The sequence below is a fragment of the Plectrocnemia conspersa genome, unplaced genomic scaffold (genome assembly GCF_051122295.1).
Source record: "Plectrocnemia conspersa isolate PC_06_02 unplaced genomic scaffold, ASM5112229v1 ptg000001l, whole genome shotgun sequence".
In the NCBI taxonomy this organism is placed as follows: Eukaryota; Metazoa; Arthropoda; class Insecta; order Trichoptera; family Polycentropodidae; genus Plectrocnemia; species Plectrocnemia conspersa.
This window is the reverse complement of record NW_028277165.1, coordinates 8,983,974-9,003,146: the sequence shown is the minus strand read 5'-3', so window position 1 is coordinate 9,003,146 and position 19,173 is coordinate 8,983,974. Positions and strand designations below refer to the sequence as shown.

The window sequence follows — 19,173 nt, the reverse complement described above, 5'->3', positions numbered from 1 at the left end:
TGCAACGGAATGATTTATTATAGCGCGCGATTAATAACCGAGCTTGATTGGATTTTTGCCTGTCTGGATGAGCAAAAAAATCCGATAAAAGATTCATCAAAACGAGGATTTTAACGACAGACAAATGGCATATTTCGATAGTCGTCGGATATCGTGACGTGAGTATAAAATAATTATACACTGACCTTTGAGTTGGTTCATTATACTCATGTGATACATTTTTAAGCCTTTTAATTGGCTAATGCAAACGAAATTTCAGGAATTAGGTGAATATTAATGTATTTTAGAGTAATCAAAAAACTTGCGTTTATCACGAATGTATTTTTGGGCGCGGTTAAGCCAATACGGAAAAATTAGATAACGCTATTTTCTAAGCTTTGTTGATGTCATTTTCATAGCTTGATGCAAGCGAAAAATTCGCCAAAACTAGGCTTGTGAATTTCATGTATACCTTTCCATGTAAAGACTACACTCAAAGGTCTATCCGTTCTATTGTTCATCAATCGTAAATACTCTCCAGCAACGAAATTCCAGCTTTGAGCGTGCGGCTACAGAATCCAGATGATAATTCCTGTTCTCGGTATTAATGAATACATAATCCGGACGGAGAGTGGGGTGGCGCACTTTATCAATCTACCCCCTCTTCAAAGGTTAAAAGGCTTCTCGGCTGATGAAAAATTCAGTTTACATCTTGTTCCCCTCCGGCTGATAATTTGTTTACACGCTCGCTTTGCTCTTTACGCCGCATTACGCACAAACGCTTTTTTCTCTCTTCATTACCATGCCCCTCATATTTATGCGCTTATTTGGACATTCGCAATATTAGCGCTTTGCATAAATCACGCGAAGGAGATGGTAATTTTCATGGCGTCTAGATCTGACGATGTCTTTTAGCAGTTATCTTATGGCAACGGTTTGTTAGAAGGTGATGATTCGATGCGTTAACCGTGATTTACTATGTGGTTATACTATTCATGTATAAATTACTTAAAATCTTTAATAGTTTCAACTTAAGTAGCATATCTATACTACTTTACAGGTTTTAGTGGAACAGAAACATGGTTTTCGTCTGCATAGTTTTACGGCTAATAACCTCTTATGAGGCAGTGCCATAGTCATTTGAAATAGCTGTAGATTTAATATGTTACGAAAAAATATATTTGCTTAGAGATATTCTGCTGAGATTTACAGACATTTTAATACTATTCGGTATTTCTGATACTGTTCTAAATAATATCTAGTTTTAGTGGTTTTGTGCCTGATTAAAAGGTAGAAGTAAAACAAATTCTATGATAGCTTAACCCTTTGCACTCGTAATCGTTTTCGTACTAGGTATGTCGCTAGCTCGGGAAAAATGAAAAATGTTAAATTCTTTTTAAAAATTAAAATTATATATGTAGAGCATTGATATGAATAAACTTACACCAAAAACGAAGAAATCAAAACAAATACTTGCATTTCTCTAAATTACATTTTAATTTTTTTTGGTTCTCTCAAGTACCATTGGTTGACAATCCATAACAATAAATTAACACAATAGGGCGACAACCCATTTTAAAATATTTATGGGACCGAAAAATGTTTTAACCATAAATAAATAAATATACACAAATAACAAAGACATGCCGCTCAGTTTTAAATATCTCTACCTGCGAACGAAGAAAGCTTACATCGCTTGCAGAAATACAAAATTGTACCGTTTTACAACAATTTAAAAATCCACAAGTTATATCTATGTTTATATAAACTGATGTTAGGTATATTTTAAAAACTAAAATACGTCCCATCGAAGGTCAAATGAAACGTTGCAGTTAATGTCATATTATTTTATATAATTCTTAATAAAAATAGACAAAACTTTTAATGAGTAGCTTTATGGTACATATTTGTTTGTGATTTTATATATTCGAGCTAATAATGCTTAAATAGCATAGTGATGCACGAAAAAGGGCATTACGTTTAATAATATGTGGGATGTTGAATTATTATTAATTAAAGTAACAAATATGGAAAAATATTTTTTTTAATTTTTTTTTTAAATTAGTATACCAACTCATCAGTGTAAAACAATTGAAAATAATCAATAGGTTGTATACAGTTTGCGGGAACTTGGGGCCCAAGACATTTATCATTTGGTGGAAATATTGCTATTTATAAGGTACATTGTCATTACTAGGTATTATTCTTTAATTTTCTGATGTGGTGCGATTTGTTTTACCGTTTCTTCTTCGCTATTATTTTAATTGCCTGTATTCGATTCAAGGCAACAGGCCTAATTTCGACATTACTTTCTTTACTATCATCATTGGAAGATGAAAAATCAAACATGTAATCCTCCCCATCACTATCATTACAAAATATATTATCATTACAATTACTATATTCAGTAATCGCACTGTTTTTTTTTACAATAAAATTAAAAAAAATAATTTCCCAATAAAATTAAAAAAATTAGTAATTAAAACAAAATTATTAATCACTATAGTCTTATTTAGACACAAATTATGGACACCCGAGACACTGTCAAAAACATAATAGGCAATAAAAACGTCACCGACGCGTGTCTATCGAAGAACGATCGCCAACCATTGCCTTCGGGAGAAATCTACGGCACATCTGCATTTAAATTTAGTCATAAAAAAAACTCCGACTTATCGCGATAAATGAGCTCTCCCCGGCTTGTTTCAAGTAAAAATGGCATTTTTTTGATAAGATATGCTTCTTGAAATTCTTGTTTACAACACTGCAAAAACGCTATTCAAAACATGTACAGGAAATACCCAAAAATTGACGCTATATTTCATTAATTGAGATGGTGCGCCTGACGCACCCTACGAGTAATAGAGAGCCAAACGCTGGTGCATCTCACGCACCTTACGAGCAGAAAGGGTTTATGTATCAATTGCACTTGAGAAGAATTAAACTTGAAAGTTCAAATTACAAAAAAATAAAAATACGTTTATATTTGTCACATTGTGTCTTATTATCAAAGTTAAATCGACGAAAAAATGTATTAAGTGATCTGGTAGAAATCTTTGCAACAAAATCATTGATAATTTTGAGAGTTATTGATTGAAAACATTAATATTAAGTTTGAAAACGGATTTGTAACCTTTAGCCAGCAATAAAAAGAAGATACTGTTGAAATTAATAGCACACAATGTATTAATATCGTTACCTATGTATTTTACATAAATATATAAAATATTTTTTAAGGTTTTTTTTATAATAAAACATAATTCATAACATAACTTATATTTAAATTAAAAAAAGCTGGTTATGTTCCAAAATACGTTCTTGCTTTTTGATAGATTGCATGAAAAAAAGCAAATGTCGTTCTCAAACTAAATGGCAATGTCAACGAATGATTTAAAACGATTCTTAAAATAAATTAAGGAAAGCTTAATTTTTACATATTTATACATAGATGAAATTTTAATAAAAATAATTTATATTCATAGTAAGAATTTAATAAAATATTATACAAAGCTTTTGTATAAATTCATAAATAAAATATATTATGTAAATACTTTATTTACAACTTTTTCTTTACCGTAGCCTATAAAAATTAAACTATTCTCATCTTAAAAATTCATTTCACTAAATAGTTATTAATATAAATCATTTACAAAAATATTTTTACGTTTTTAAGTATTTATAAATGATCATCTTTGTATATTTATGACTAGTGAAAATTAAACCTCCCTAGTCTAGAGCAACAATATCTATTTTTAGCATTTCGACTTCAAATGCTATGCATCGGTTTGGTCTTAAAGAAAGACTATAAGGATACGTTTATTTTTTTAAATTATTATGAGCGCGATTAACTGATAAATCTCCTTTATTTTATATCCCATTAAATCCATAAATTGAATTGTGATACTAAAAATCATCAATAGTTTTGAACCGGTTTATCTAATCACTCGCAACAGTCCAGGTAGGAGGTCAGGCTTAGCCTTTGTCCACGCAATATGACAATGCCGACTCTATAATATAACTTAACGCCTAGTTCTGAATTATTAAAAAAATATATAATTAAATTAATGGACCCAAATCTTCTAGGCCCTAATCCCTTGATGGTGTTATAATACATATAGTATGCAAATCCAATTCGGTAATGCTCGGTCACCCCTCGTCACGGTTTAAGATTCAATTCTTATCACATTCGATTAAGAAGCTGTCGTTGAAAGGATAATGTAATAGATTTTCTTTGTTTATATCCTGATATGACTCCTAGATTGTTTTTACTGAAATTCGATTTTCTCATTAATGTAAAACTTTCTCCCTTTCACGAATACATATTAACTTTTTACAAAGAACAACGAATTCTTTATTTTAAAAGTAACATTTCAAAATATTCTTTGGAAATATTCTCAGGCCCCTTTTCACCCGTTTCGGATTTCGTAATGAACGGAATAAATCCGAGCATTGAACACTCCTCCGGGTCTTCAGATCTGGAGCGCGCTCCCGAGTTATTGAATAAGTAAATATAGCCGTATCTTGGATGTAATGCAAAAGACTGAAAAAGGAAGGATTTCTGAATAAATTGAGCGGAAAATCTTGTCAGGAGGCGCGACACGGAATCTCTCGCGTGACGTTCAAATATTAACACGTTAGATGACTGTTAAACGAAATTGAATATAAATTTAATTTATGATGCTAGTAGCGTTTTGATTGATGATATTTATATATTATAATATTACAGATTTTTTATTATTATCAGCTTTATCAGAAACTATATATTTAATATTCACTCAATAAAACCAGAAAAAACAGAAACATCTCAATGAATTCGCACGCGTGATTTATTTTCATGCTGCAAATAAACCGGTATAACGACTACTTGTGATTTGAGTGTTATGAATAGTCTAACACTTTAATTGTTATTAAATTAAAAACGCTTTAAAAGCTACTGATAAGATTAGGGTACAATTTATACATTTTCATTTAAGTTTAATTGGAACAATAGTTTTTTTAAAGAAAATATTTTTTACGAAGACATTGGATTTATAAAACTGACGATCTATTTATATTCATACAAAATAATATTTGTGCTGCTAGTCACGTAGACACAAATTCTTAAAACGATTTAGTCATAATGAACTTGATATAGAATGGTACGATTTTATTTTATTAAAATTTATTTTAATTAACAGTAATTAAACGTCGAAATATAGCTGATACAATCTCCATAGATTTTGCTTCAGCATTATATCAAGGGCTATTCATGCTATATAATATAATGAGTTTTAAATGTATATAAATATACATTTCATGCTTTAGTATATAAAAACATAAATAAATTAATAAGATATCAATTACTAGAATATATATTATACATTAGATAGCTCTATACAAATATTTCCATATACATTACGTATATGAAATAACCGTTTGGTTTAAGATTTAAGCAATATTGATATATGGTGGCTTCTGGCGCACCTTTTTTCTAGTGTGGTATTATTAAAATGGAATTTCCCATGGGAATTTGTATTTTTTATCCATCGTCCTTCGTGTTGCTGTTAAATTACTTTGTCTAGTTTTATTTATCGGGTGTTCGTCGATCAAAAACAGAACAAAGTCTTAACCATTTTTAACGCTCAATAAAATACAATTAACCATGTTATATATTTTTAAATATAACTTTTAATATCAGATAAGATATAATATGACCCGAGAGATGTATTAATCATAATCAATGCTTTAAATTTTTTTTTACTCATTTTTATTAGGAATATTATAGACTATAATAATAATAATATACTGATATGAAATAATATTTAATCGAAAAGTCGAGATGAAGATCGAATCGGAATTGAGATGAACCAAGCGTAAAGAATATGGTGGGATTAAATGGCGCGGAGAGATGAAATCGAATCGACGTTACAAAAATGAATTATTACCAAGATACACGTACCTATGTATATAATGTATTTTTTGGGAGGAAGTTAATCTTAGGGAGATTGAGCTGTTGAAAAATTTAAGCAATCGTGATGATGTGAAGTTAATAAAACCTTTATTTGGATTGAAATGGAAATAAGTAAAATATTTTATATCACGTTTATAAATTATGATAATATTCGTTTATTATATTTTACATTAAACTAATATACTACAAAGCTTTATTTTAATTACATAATCTTATTTATTATGTAATAACAATTTACATCACAACAACGTAAACACAATAAACAACTTATGAGATATCAAGCTGAATCAAAGCCTAAAATCATTTATATATGGTAAACTATAAATACAGCTAATTCAGATCATTATAATTTTAATTATTCATTACAATAGTTATATATGGGATTGAGAAAATATATTTTAAATTACATTGATGGGTTAATCAATTGAATCAGTCTTCTATTAATAATTAAAATTGCTTGTGATAAAGCGTTTTAAGCGTTTAAGAATAATTAGGGTTCTTTATTAAAACGTGGCATAACCGTGACAAACATTTTAACAGCTCAAGTCATAAGGTACACCATATAAATCAGAAAAGATATTCATCGCCTTAAAATATTGTAAGTTATTGATCAGCTAACGGTGGTTTGATAAAAAAAACTGTAATTGATCGTCATACCGATAATGGAACAGACAACATAATCTTTTAATAAAGCGCCATCTATATAAATACTAGAACACGGATAACCAGAAATCACTTCTTCTCTTCACTTCCCTTCGGACAAACATATTTTTTAGAGACTCTACTTAAAATCCACTATGGAACTGAAGAGTCCTTTAACTTGGTTAGTAACCAATAGGAGGTCAAGTTTACTTTAAGCCAGCAAAAATCGCAAAATTCACCGCTTCTCTCTTTGCATCCATTGGTACAGTTTGACGGCAGGAATCCAGAGCTTCCAGCCTATTGTTAAATAATAATTTTTCTTTGTTTAAATAAAAACGCTAAAACCCAAAATAATTGAGATTGTAAAACACTAGATATAAAGTGTAAGTTTATGTCTTTCAGTTAATAGTCACTGATTTATACAATTGCTCGATCGTATTTGAAACAAAAATGGTAGACTTCACTTGCTAAGCATCAGATTAATTAAATTTAATTATTATAAGCTCGCATAAACGAATATTTTTATTATTCTTTATAATTTGTCATTGTCAAAAAGTGACCACAATAATTTTGTTTATAACTAAGCACCCGGGAGACATACTTAATTATAGACGAAGTGTTTAGAGCAATAAATATAGCTTAACAGTACGCCGATTGGTCCAAGCGTAGAGATCGATAAAACCAGTGCCACAAACTGACCAATAAGGATCAGAGATCAGAGAGACTCGTGCATTTCAAGAGGTACAATCAAGGACTGTTAACAACTTTACAACTGTTTTAATACGGCAAGGGATACTCAATATCGATTTTAACTTCATATTACAACCCTTTTGGACTCTTGATGTAATTTTTATTTGCATAAATATTTATTTATTTATAAAATAGCTAACTAAAAGAAAAACACATCAATGACTAAATAATGCAATAAATTATTAAAATTCGAAAACAAATATAAAAAACAAGCTTAACTGACAAAGCTATTTAGAAACTTGCTTGTGTGTTTTACAATGCAGGTGTTTTGCCTAAGACTTTATATTTAAATTATGTAATTTGATAATGTATTTTGATTAGAAAATACACGTGTTTTTGTTGAAAAAGTGTGTTTTTAATAATTCATATTACTTTTAAAAATATTATTATTAATTAAATATCATTCAAAGTGATTTAATTACATACATTAAATAAAAAGAGCTTTTTTAAAAGCTTTTTCATAACGAGAATTTAACAGCTCTTCCTATAATAGATAATTGATTTCAATAATTCCATATATCTCAGAAGAAAAACCATGGCATATAAAAGCTTGTGGTCATTTAAATTCAATAAAAAGAGAGAAATATAAAAATAATAGTAATAAAAGCATTTTATTTTCTCACATACTAACATTTTTATAAATCATGTTTTTTCGCCACGAAGCTAAACTTGTTGTTCATCTCTGTTCGTTTGACGTAAACAAAGACACTAAGAATAGATTGTTGTAACCAGATGCACGTAAGTGGCGTGCTTAATGACTTTGAAAAGTTCAACGACTGCTAAATAACAAGGAAACATAATGATTGATTTGAAAAAAATACTGTTTCGGAAAGAGGAGAAAAAAAATCAAAAAAGAACCAAATATTTAAATATAAGTTTGAAGTCTCACCGCGTCTTCTCGTCTCCTGTGATCAAATGTCACATGTTTTATGATGCTGGTTTGAGGCAGCTCTATTGAATAGCAGATAGATAATTGCATTGATTTTTGGGTACACCCACGAAATGTATTTATGCTTTAAAAAAACGTCCCAGGCACTAGAAATATTCGAAGAGAGAAAAATAATAATGTTATGCGCTGGGCAGCATGATCTTGCGCGCATCCTTTCCAAACAAAGAGTAGTTTACAGTACTTTTGATTGATTATCGTTTTGGGATGGATGTTTTATTGGGTAGTCTGTCTAATATTTTTAATTATTCAAGCAAATGTTTGGTGACGAGGTATTTTTTATTTTTGTAAAAAAGTGTGGTCTTACTTTTCAAACGCGTTTTTGTTTGTTCAAAATAATCGTTAAAATGATCTACAAATAATAATAATTTGTGCATTTTAGAAGCTTTGAAAAGATTACGTCTTTATAAAACATAAATTCTTTGGGGGAGGTATCCATAATATTAAAAATCTAGAGAGAAAGCAGCCTAAAGTCATATTAAGATTACCGGTTCAAAAATCGTGATTTAAAGTAATGTCGCGTATAAAAAAAATCGCAAAATATTTTATTGCGAAAAGTAAAGAAAAACACACATTTCATTTTTCTGTCCTCCTCACAAAAACGTGCTTGTAAAACGTACATAATGTACTGTCGTAATATGCTCGCCATGGCAATTGTCACCCCGTAAATCCGGGAAAGCTCTTTGATACGTCATAATCCGCCTCCGGTTTATCGCTCTTTGATGCGGTCGGTTGATTTGAGTTAATGCGCATGCGCAACACACATACAATGTTTATGTCACAATTTGACGAGCTGCAGATACATTAGGTATAAACAAGCAATTGCAATATTATTTGAGTTCCACCAAGATTTGATAGCTTTCTCCAATGCATCATAATGATTTTTTTTACAAAATATCTAAAATATTTTTTACGATTAAATATAATACAAAATGACGTCCCACATATATTGTTCCAGCGCCTCGTAGCTGTTGTTGAAAACATCGTTTATCTGACAAGCTTGACGGCTCGTGTAAGAGTAGAATTCTTGAGCGCTGATGTCTTGGCCACAATGATAAAGAATCAGGGACACAATCGCGACTTTCTAAAGCTCACACATGAAAATCGTTGAGCATTGACGAAATAATAAAACCACCCTACAAAAACTAAGTGCTTTATTGAACACACGCTACGTCAAGAATACGAACGCTCCTATTAAAATGCATTTACATTTTTAGACAATAGTACAAAATGTGAATTGGCAATAAAATAATAAAGTGATACGCGCTCCGCAAAATGAAGCAGAGTATCATCGATATTTTATCGCTCATTTTGCTATCGCTCATGTTCTGAATTTTATTTAACATCAAAGAGTACAACGCTTCGCTAGAATTTGAGACAATAGAGCACTATTTAAAAACTCATAGTTTCGAGAAAAAAGAAAATGTTTTATTACACAATATTATTTTAATCAATATAATATTTTTTTTTTTTAAGAATTAAATACTACAATTCTCAAATATGCATCTATTTTGAACGTATGTATAATCGATACACATACTATTTCCAGTTTCATTGCATTGCATTGCATAGTTATATGCAAACTTTTTTTAGATACAAAACACAGCAATATAAGTCCAATTATTGATTTTGTAAAATAAAGTGAAAAAGTTATGCTATATAAAGTACTATGCCAAATCTTGGAGATTTGAAATAAATTGTTAGACTAAGGTAAAATATCTTGGAATATATTTTGTGTAATAAAATATTTATATTTATGTAATAATTTTTTTTTATATATGATAAAAGCATGAAGCATACGAAAAAATATTTTTCCACAACCACTAACATTTACCAACACATTTTAAGCATACACTAGTAAAAAAATAATATGTTTCATTAAATTAATAATAAAAATGTCAAAGAAATCAAATCAGTACTAGCAATTACTTTTTCTTTCTAAAATATAAAAGGAAGAGGATTTGTTTGCTAAAGTTGAAATATGCAATAATGGGAAAAAGAAGAAAAATCTGTTATTTTTGGCCATAAATCATAATTCTATTTGTGATATAAATCCTAATTCTTAAATTTATTTCATAAGGTATTCTAGATTTTTGCTACTTTTTATAAAAGCATTGATTACTTCTATAGTTTTCAAAATTATAAAATCAACAATACTCTGTATTTTTATTAATTGTAAATTTTATTTTGTAACTTGAAATATGTAAGCTAAGACAATCAACAACTACTAAGTAAGACATCAGACAGAAAACTGTAAATAAGTGTTATTTATTATTTTATTATATAAAATATTTTAATTACTCACAATCAATAGATATCACTATGTTCAATCTAGTTCAATCAATTTTATTTTAATTTTTAATCACAATATTCCGTTAAATTAGGAAAATCAAAGTAATGATTGATCTAAATTATAATCATATAATAGTTTTAATTTTAATATTATATATATGATATAAATTAAAATCACTAGGGTCTATATGAGGTTTGAACCTTATTATTTTAGTTATTAGTCACCGACTGATTTATTGTGCATATTATAAGAAATAAACACGAAAGACTTACTATTATAGAAAAATAAATAATAATATATAATATAGATTTACTAGTTGTATAAGTACGGTTGATAGATTGAAATGGTTAAATGTTTAAAAAATATTCAATATGAATATTATAGTGTTTATATAATATATAAGTTAGAAAATACAGAAAAAAGTATTAATAATAATTGAAGATGTATATATGTAGATTTATTACTAGAAAAAGAGAAAATTTAGGGATAGTTAGGTATAAGAAAACGAGTACGGCTAAGGTAATTATGTAATGAGGTGTGAATTTATATAATAATATTTCTAGGATAATCTGAAAAAATAAAACTGTAACGCGTTTCCTAAATGGAATAAAAAAACACCTTCATGCATTAAGCAATTAAATTTAATATTAAGTATTTTTTCTATTTTCTGCTTATGTTATATATTGTATGTATGTTTAAATAAAATTTGTTTGGTGTTAAATTTAGCTATTAAGCTAAATAAATAAATAAATATGTTTGATATTATATTTCTAAAATCTGTATACTGTAAAGTTTTTTTATAAAAAAGTTATTAATTAATATGTAGCTTATAATCTATAATTATTAAAAAATAAAATAATTATTATAATTTACTCATACAATAAATTGATTTATTGTATAAGTAAATAATATTTTTTATTTTTGTAAAATAAATTATTAATGTTAATACTTTTTTTTAGTAAAATATATACACATTTTAAATAAATACTAATACAAACAATGTCATTTTATATCTAAAGTACTATTAAATAATAAAGCTTTCCTAGACTTTCAGAATGTAATCACATTACATTTATTAATAATATAAGATTTCATACAAATTAATTAATGTCTCACCCAATTATTTTACAGATTAAGCAAATCAAAGGTATTTTTTAACGCTGTCAATTTTAAAATTGCAAAAAAATATTATGTAATGGTTTTAGTTTAGTTTTTTAAGCCATTTAAAAAATGCTTAAATTCAGAACACAAGCTTTTATCAACAAAAGCTGCCGATATTTTAAAGAATGTTATGTATGATATAAATTGCTTCATATCTTACCTCATTAAACAACAGATTCCTACAAAAAGTACAGGAAATTAAAAATCTAAATATTTATAAATGGTAGTAGGGATACAATTATTTCGTATCTGTTTTATATTAAAAGACTATTTCTAATTTTTATTTTGCTTAAAATTTAAAATTACTTCATTATAATTATTGTAAAAATTTGTGTATGTAACAAGTCAACTTTTAGTTTATATAAAATAAATTATTATTCAAAGAATTAAGCTAACATTCTTAGGGTCAAAATATGCATATTAAACTGGGGTTTTATTAGTCTAGTTGGGTGTAACTTTATACCAGAGAAGTACTTTTGTTGTTTCTGGCAGACAAACATACACACAATCATTATACCATAAATCAAACATCTCAAAACACAAGCTACTTAAATTTTCTGTAATGTATTAAATATACTTGTTACCAATATGCACGTTTCATCGTAAAATGTAACTGCTTTGAAGACACAGCGAATCTCAATCTTTATATATTAAGCAAAATGTACAATTTATTTCGGACATGTCCAAGGATTCATTCATTATTGAAAATTTAAATTTATGAAATTGAAAGGCCTGGCTTAATGATTTCGCGAAGAGCTTCTATGGAAACTTTCATCAAAAGCTCCCGAATTTTCGTTTTAATTATTGGAGCGCTGGCTAACGAGCGCTTAATGTTTCTAAATATGTATATACACGTTTAAAATTTAATTATCACATCGTTATAAATAAATTTTGTATATATATATGTATACTGTGCGAGCTGTGTATACTAAATAAAATATTTTGGCAAATGAGAGATGTGAGTCGTGGATTAAAAAGTCAAAGCATTCTTTGGCGACGCTAATGGAGCGTCTTATGATTATGTAGGAAGTTCGAAACGGAAAAGTGTCAACATCAACATTAATAAAGGTACATACTTGACCTTCTGGCTGTGATCTTGGTTATTTTTAATACTCGTTTTAATTTTTCACGTCTTTTATCGGTATATAAACGTCGTAGGAACTAGAAACGTAAGCTTTGAACGTGCATTTAGGCCAATATATAACGTCGAATCACAGCGATTTATATTTTTGTGTATGCAATGAAAATAAATTTGTTGGAGTGTTAACCGTTTTCTCGTTCAATACAAAACTTAAACTAAAATAGGTTGAGTACTAACTCATCGCGATTTTCTTACTATACGGGTAATATACTTTTAATTGTAGTGTTGAATGCTGCGGCCGTATTATGCAATACTAAATTGATTTAAACAATCTTAACATTTTATATATATATATGTATATTTAAGATCATCATCAGATAGATGCATAGGTTTATAGTAATTTGATTCAACGACGGATTGTATATATAATTTTAGTAACGCAGAAAATCAGCATTGGTAAACCACTAGCGGGCTCGTCAAAATATACAATGATTTATTACTCAAACTAATATTTTATAAATATATGCAAGGTTTTTCGATGAGTTATAGCACTGAATTTATAAAAATAGATTTTATTACGGTGACTAAATTTCTGGATTGTCGCTACAGCATAAGAAGCAAGTAATGATCGAAGAGCTTAGTTTATATGCAATAAGCTATTGTGTACATCGTACTTTTGTCAAACTTATTAGAGAGAATATTAAATAATAACATTTTACGTGGCCACTGTTAGTACGTAATAACAAATGAGATAACGCCGTTTTTAAGAACCAAAATAAAACTAATTTTCAAGAAAGATTAGATTATTGAATGGCATGGATTATTAAAATAAACATTGTCGATTCATTTTTGGTTCTGAGCAAATACATTAGTCTGCCAGATACCAGGGTGATCAACTTTTTAAGCTATGCCATGGATAGTGGATCTTAAGTCATCTTGATACTGTGCTTTGTAATCAGTTTTACCAGTGGCGTCAATCACAAAGTTTTCAATTGTATTTTATGTTATATGAAACAATTTTTAATCATATATTAAGATCCCGATAAGTGAAAAGACATTTTTTGTTATATTTAAAAAAAGTGTTTAGAAAATATTGTCATTTACAATTTTTAATAAAACAATGTATTTATCGGTCAATATTAATAATTCAATTTTTATATGCCATATATTTTGCTTATATAAATTATTAAAAAGCAAATCTAGTGATTTTTATAATAAAATCATTCACCTTAGTTTTCCTAATTTAATGGTTAAATATTGAGATGATTTACGTATGCTAATAAATGTGTTTTAATAATAATAATAATCGCTTCATAGTTCGATGGGATATAATTTAATTCGAATGACTAAAAAATCTACAAATATCCACTGTCCAGTTTTATCGAATAATTCAGTTGGGTAATAAGACTTTACAATTAATTTCTAAGTAACCTCAATGTTTAACTGATATAATTAAAAAAAATAAAAGATAATTTTGAATCAATTTTTAAAACATTTTTTATAATATATACATTTTGGTATTTTTTATTGAATTAATACAGGTAAATTAGTAAAGATGAAAACTAGTGTCTTTTTATAATTATAATATTTTCCTCAGTTTTCCTGATCTCATAGTTAAGAATCTAGATGATGTAGTTATGCAATAATAATAGTTGCATCACTGATACATGACATTTAATTTAAATAAACTAATAATTTTATGTAAAAAAACTTTGTCCATTAATAATCTACAGAAGACAATTAGGTAATTATAAATTATTATCCATTTTCTAGTAAGTTCAATGATAAACTGTCACGGTTAAAAAAATAATATGTAACTTTTTTGTGAAACATACATTTTGGTTATTTCCATTGTGTTATTTTAAGTAAATATCTATTAGAAATCAAAACTAATGATTTTTATAATAACATCATTCTCAGTCTTATGATTAAAAATCGAGATGATTTACTAATGTTATAATAATCGCATAAATAATTAAATTCAAATGACTCAATAATTTCTATATTCCAAATAAAACACTATCTTAAAAAAATCTACAAAAATCCACTGTTCATAATTATTTTCATAAAAGGCAGTTAAGTAATAGGGTGTGGTGAACCAATCCTCAATGTTTAACTGTTGTAATTAAAAAAATAAAGTAAAAGCTTTGTATCAATACATACATTTTAGTTATTTTTTTGTGCTACCACAGCTTAAATTTTGGAAAAATTATTAAAATCGACTTATGTATTATTTAGAGTCTAAAAAATTAAATAATGTGCACAAATATTAGTGTGTTTATAAAATAACAAACAAAAATACTTCTAGCAGTTGTTTTGAAGGAATTTATAACAATCAACTTGTCAATAAGATAATTGGTGTTTAACACAAATGTCAATCAAAGAAGTATTTTGTGTGAAGATCATAAACAAATTGGATATAATTCGTTTTGAGTTCTACTAAACGTTTTATAAAACAAAATTTTGGTAAAAAAATTAACTAATGTTGCACCGTGCAAATTTGGGATATTGCTAGTAAGTGGTTAAAAATCTTATCAACAGTCTTAGAACCAACAAAAAGCTTCCATTTAAGTCGATATTATGACAAAAAACAGACATATTTATAAAAATACAATTATTGATGAAAAACTTTATTTATAAATGATTTTTTCCTGCTAATTACGTACTAAAGGACGAATTTTTATTTAATATAATTTAATTAATCATCTAAGCTAAGATTTTCTATATTTATGTTACTGTTTTTTTTTTCTCAGGCCATCAACGTATGCTCTATATTTAGATACAAATTTGGCAGTGTTGCTTTAAGTGACAATAGAGTTGTCAAATCCTGAGATATTATTTTTTATAATTATTTGCTATTGCAAATATGAGAATTTCATATTTAGAAAAACGATTATTTTAATCTAAAAATATAGGTAAATAATTTACAATTATACCATTATTATGTTATAAAGTACACATAAAATAGCTGCATGTATCATCCAAACATATTTCACCCTTGTTCTTATTTCACTAAATGTTAAAGTATAATTGGTATGTAAATCTGACACTTTAAAACACAATTTAAAACACAACCCCCAAAATCTCCGAGCCTCACCTATTATCGGTTTGCAACGGAGCTTGCGCCAAAACTCTCGGTATCTCTTCTTCTCAACACACTTGGCCAACTTCACTTTAGAGTAGCTCCACTTCGAGCTTCGTTCGGGGGTTCAACGGGGCCGGAAGCGGTTCGCTCTCCACATTTCCGGCACGGTGTCAGGCCGTTCCGGAACGGTCGCGTGCCACGTGCGCTGCGTTCCGGACGCTCCGGACACACTGGGTGCTGCGGCTCTTTCTCGGACACGTCTGCCAAAAAAAGTGTCCCGTTCCGCTGTGTGTGTATGTGTTGTTTCTATTATTACCCAAAGTGTGGCTCGCTTTCTTCTTCTTCCCCCTTTTTATTTTGTATGCTGCAACAGCAGCACATCGTCACGCTATTTTCATCTAAGAGAGACGTTACGATGCGATTGTCTTCCGAAAGTTTCACGGTCATTCATCCACTGTCCATCTGGTGCGAGCTATTGCTTCCGAGAGCAATGGTGCGTCTGGAGATGCTCATTGCAGATACTTTGGCGTCAAGTTTAGGATGAGTAATTTTGTGCATGTCAAGTTATAACCGGCTACTTAATAATCATCCTTATTTTGAACATATGATTTAATTAGTGCCTTGATCGAGTTTACTGTTATGTTTATGTCATCCACATATTTAAAAGTACTTTTTTTAATCTTGTTAATTATTTCTATGTAACCCTCCTGATCCTTTGCTAAGCGAAACACTTTTTCAGTTGTCATCTTCGATGTTTCTTACCAAAACATATTCTTTCTTAAAATACATTATTTAGATTTTTTCCATTATTGAGGTATAATAGAAGCTTATATTTCTGATCTTGGATCATGTATCCAAAGTACTTCATATTCCTCCGTTTGATGGTTGAAATAAGTTTTCGATCGCATCCTATCATGAAGAGAATTTGCTCATTAAAGACTCTCAAAGTCCATTGAACTTTTAGCATACGCATATAAAACCAAATCTCCAGTCTATAGTTGTATTAATTTTTAAAGTCCAGGTCTCGCATCTATACAATAGCATTTTACGAATTTATTTTTAGTTTGAAGATGTAAGTGCTTGTTTGTGAGAAGAGCTTTAAATTAAAAAATAGCTTCTATACATTTTGATGCGGACTCTTCGTTGGATCCATTTCGTCGTTCATCCAAATGCAGGTATTTAAAATGCGTCACTTTCTCAATTCTATATCCGTATAATTTTAAGCTTACTGTTTTTTCATAAGCCTTTTATTATTATTTTTTTATTTAAAATATCCAAGAATCTTTAAAGGTCTTCAATCCGTATCATCAGCATAACGAATGTAACTAATTGTCCCACCGCCGATTTTAATTCCTATTTGCCCCTTGAGTGCTTCTTTATATATGGTTTCTATGTATACTCTGTGCATTGTAAATAATAAGAAAATTAACAAATCACTGTTGGACAGTTCTTTCAATGATTATTACTGCTAATTTAAACCAAAACAGTTTTTTTAAAAGTCCTATAATATGCCCTCTATAACGTGTTTTACACGATCAAATGAATACTGAAAATCTATGAAGTTGGTGTTAACAGGTTAACGAACGTCTGCATAAGAGTTCTCAATTATTCATAGTTTTAAACCATTCGAATATTGAACCAAAAATGGACGAAGTATTCGAATATTCGAATATATTCGTATTTTTTTCATGATTTTTAATGCAAAAAATCAATAAATTGCCTGTAAAATATTATATAATTAAAAAATAATTATTTATATATAAATATAAACAATAATTTTTTAATTTTATAAAATATTAATCAGTGTCTTTTCAGTTTTTTAAAATCACCAGAATTAAAAAAAAAGCAAATTTGATGGAACATTTTAAATATATAATTTCATCGATTTTTTGTACATACAAAAGAGAATTTGATATGCATTAGGAATGGATCTGTATTGGCGTTTTTTTGGGAGGATTTGCATATAAATTAAATTAACTAGCACGATAGACGAGTGGTATGTCTTCGATTATTGACCTGAAAGACACGGGTTCGAATCCCATACGGAACTTAGTGTTTTTAAATTTCTATTGTGGCTGGAAGATACCATATAATTATATTTTCAATCGATCATCACAGATTCGGTTTACCTAATCTCACGAATAAATATCGCGATGATTAATTAAATCAAGCTAAGTTGTACATATCTGATATTGATTTTTTTTTAAAATGAGCTATTTTCAGCTCATAGAGAATATCTTATATGTATTAAAAAAATACTGAAATAAAATGTTTGCGTTTTGTAACAACAAATACAAAAACGAAAATGAGAGGCATACCTGTTTTTGAGATAATAAATGGTGGTGTTTCCAACATTGTTTCGTTCAACGAACGAATTCTGCGTATTTCGGTCATAATAGATACTACCGATATACATTCTACTCAGAAATGTTTTTCGAAGATAGCATTCTTTTTGAAAACAAAAAGTGTCACAATGTCTCGTATTTCAAAATAAAAAACTACACTTAAAAGAGCATGAATTTTGAAGCAGCATTAGTGAAAAAAAGACCTGTGCTGCTCAAGTATAAAAATTGTTTCATTCTAAGATATATTTAACGATTGTATAACGAAAATTATTAAATTAATTAAATGATATTTTTAAGTGTCTTTTGTGCTTTGAATAATTATCGGCAGATTTTTATACACAATTTATTTACATATAGCATCGATAGTATTGCGATAAGAGGTTAAAAATCTAGCGATCCTCGAATCGTTATTGAGTCAATGTTTCTCTATATAACACATCACAAATACAGATAAATTTATTCCCATTTTTATATACAATACAGATGTTCAAATGCACTTGATAAAAATAACACAAATCAAAGATTGATAAGCGTCAAATTTTCCCCGAATTTTTCAACTATCTTTCCGTTAGATTCCAACGCGCGAATATTTGGTAAGCGGGGATATTCTCATTAAAATTTCACCCACGTCTTTCACGCGTCACAAATGACGAGAATGTCACGCATGGGAATTTTCATTTTCGACAATATAATACACGCATATACACACATGACCATCATAATTCGTTTATTGGACCTAACGGACAAAGCTCCCCTCTTAAAAGCTTAGACCGAATTCTTTGAATGAAAAGCTCGCGCAATAAATTACTTTTGTTCAAAAGAAATACAGTAGACTACGTGACCTATGGTCGATCAGTAGCATTTTCAGACACTAAATAATTTTCTAATTATATTTTAAAACTAGTGATTCAATTTGAAAATTTACGATCAAGTGGCAAAGC

At 28.5% G+C, this 19,173-nt stretch overlaps 1 protein-coding gene across 1 annotated transcript in view; it reads right to left on the bottom strand.

Annotated features, from left to right (window-relative positions):
* LOC148238712 (uncharacterized) overlaps positions 1 to 16,149 on the bottom strand; it is a 48,550-nt gene extending 32,401 nt beyond the window's left edge. Inside the window, exon 1 of the mRNA XM_088197393.1 lies at positions 15,900 to 16,149. The gene's annotated coding sequence lies outside the window, so the exon portion shown is untranslated. The remainder of the gene's footprint in view (positions 1 to 15,899) is intronic.
* Between the last annotated feature and the right edge of the window lie 3,024 nt (positions 16,150 to 19,173).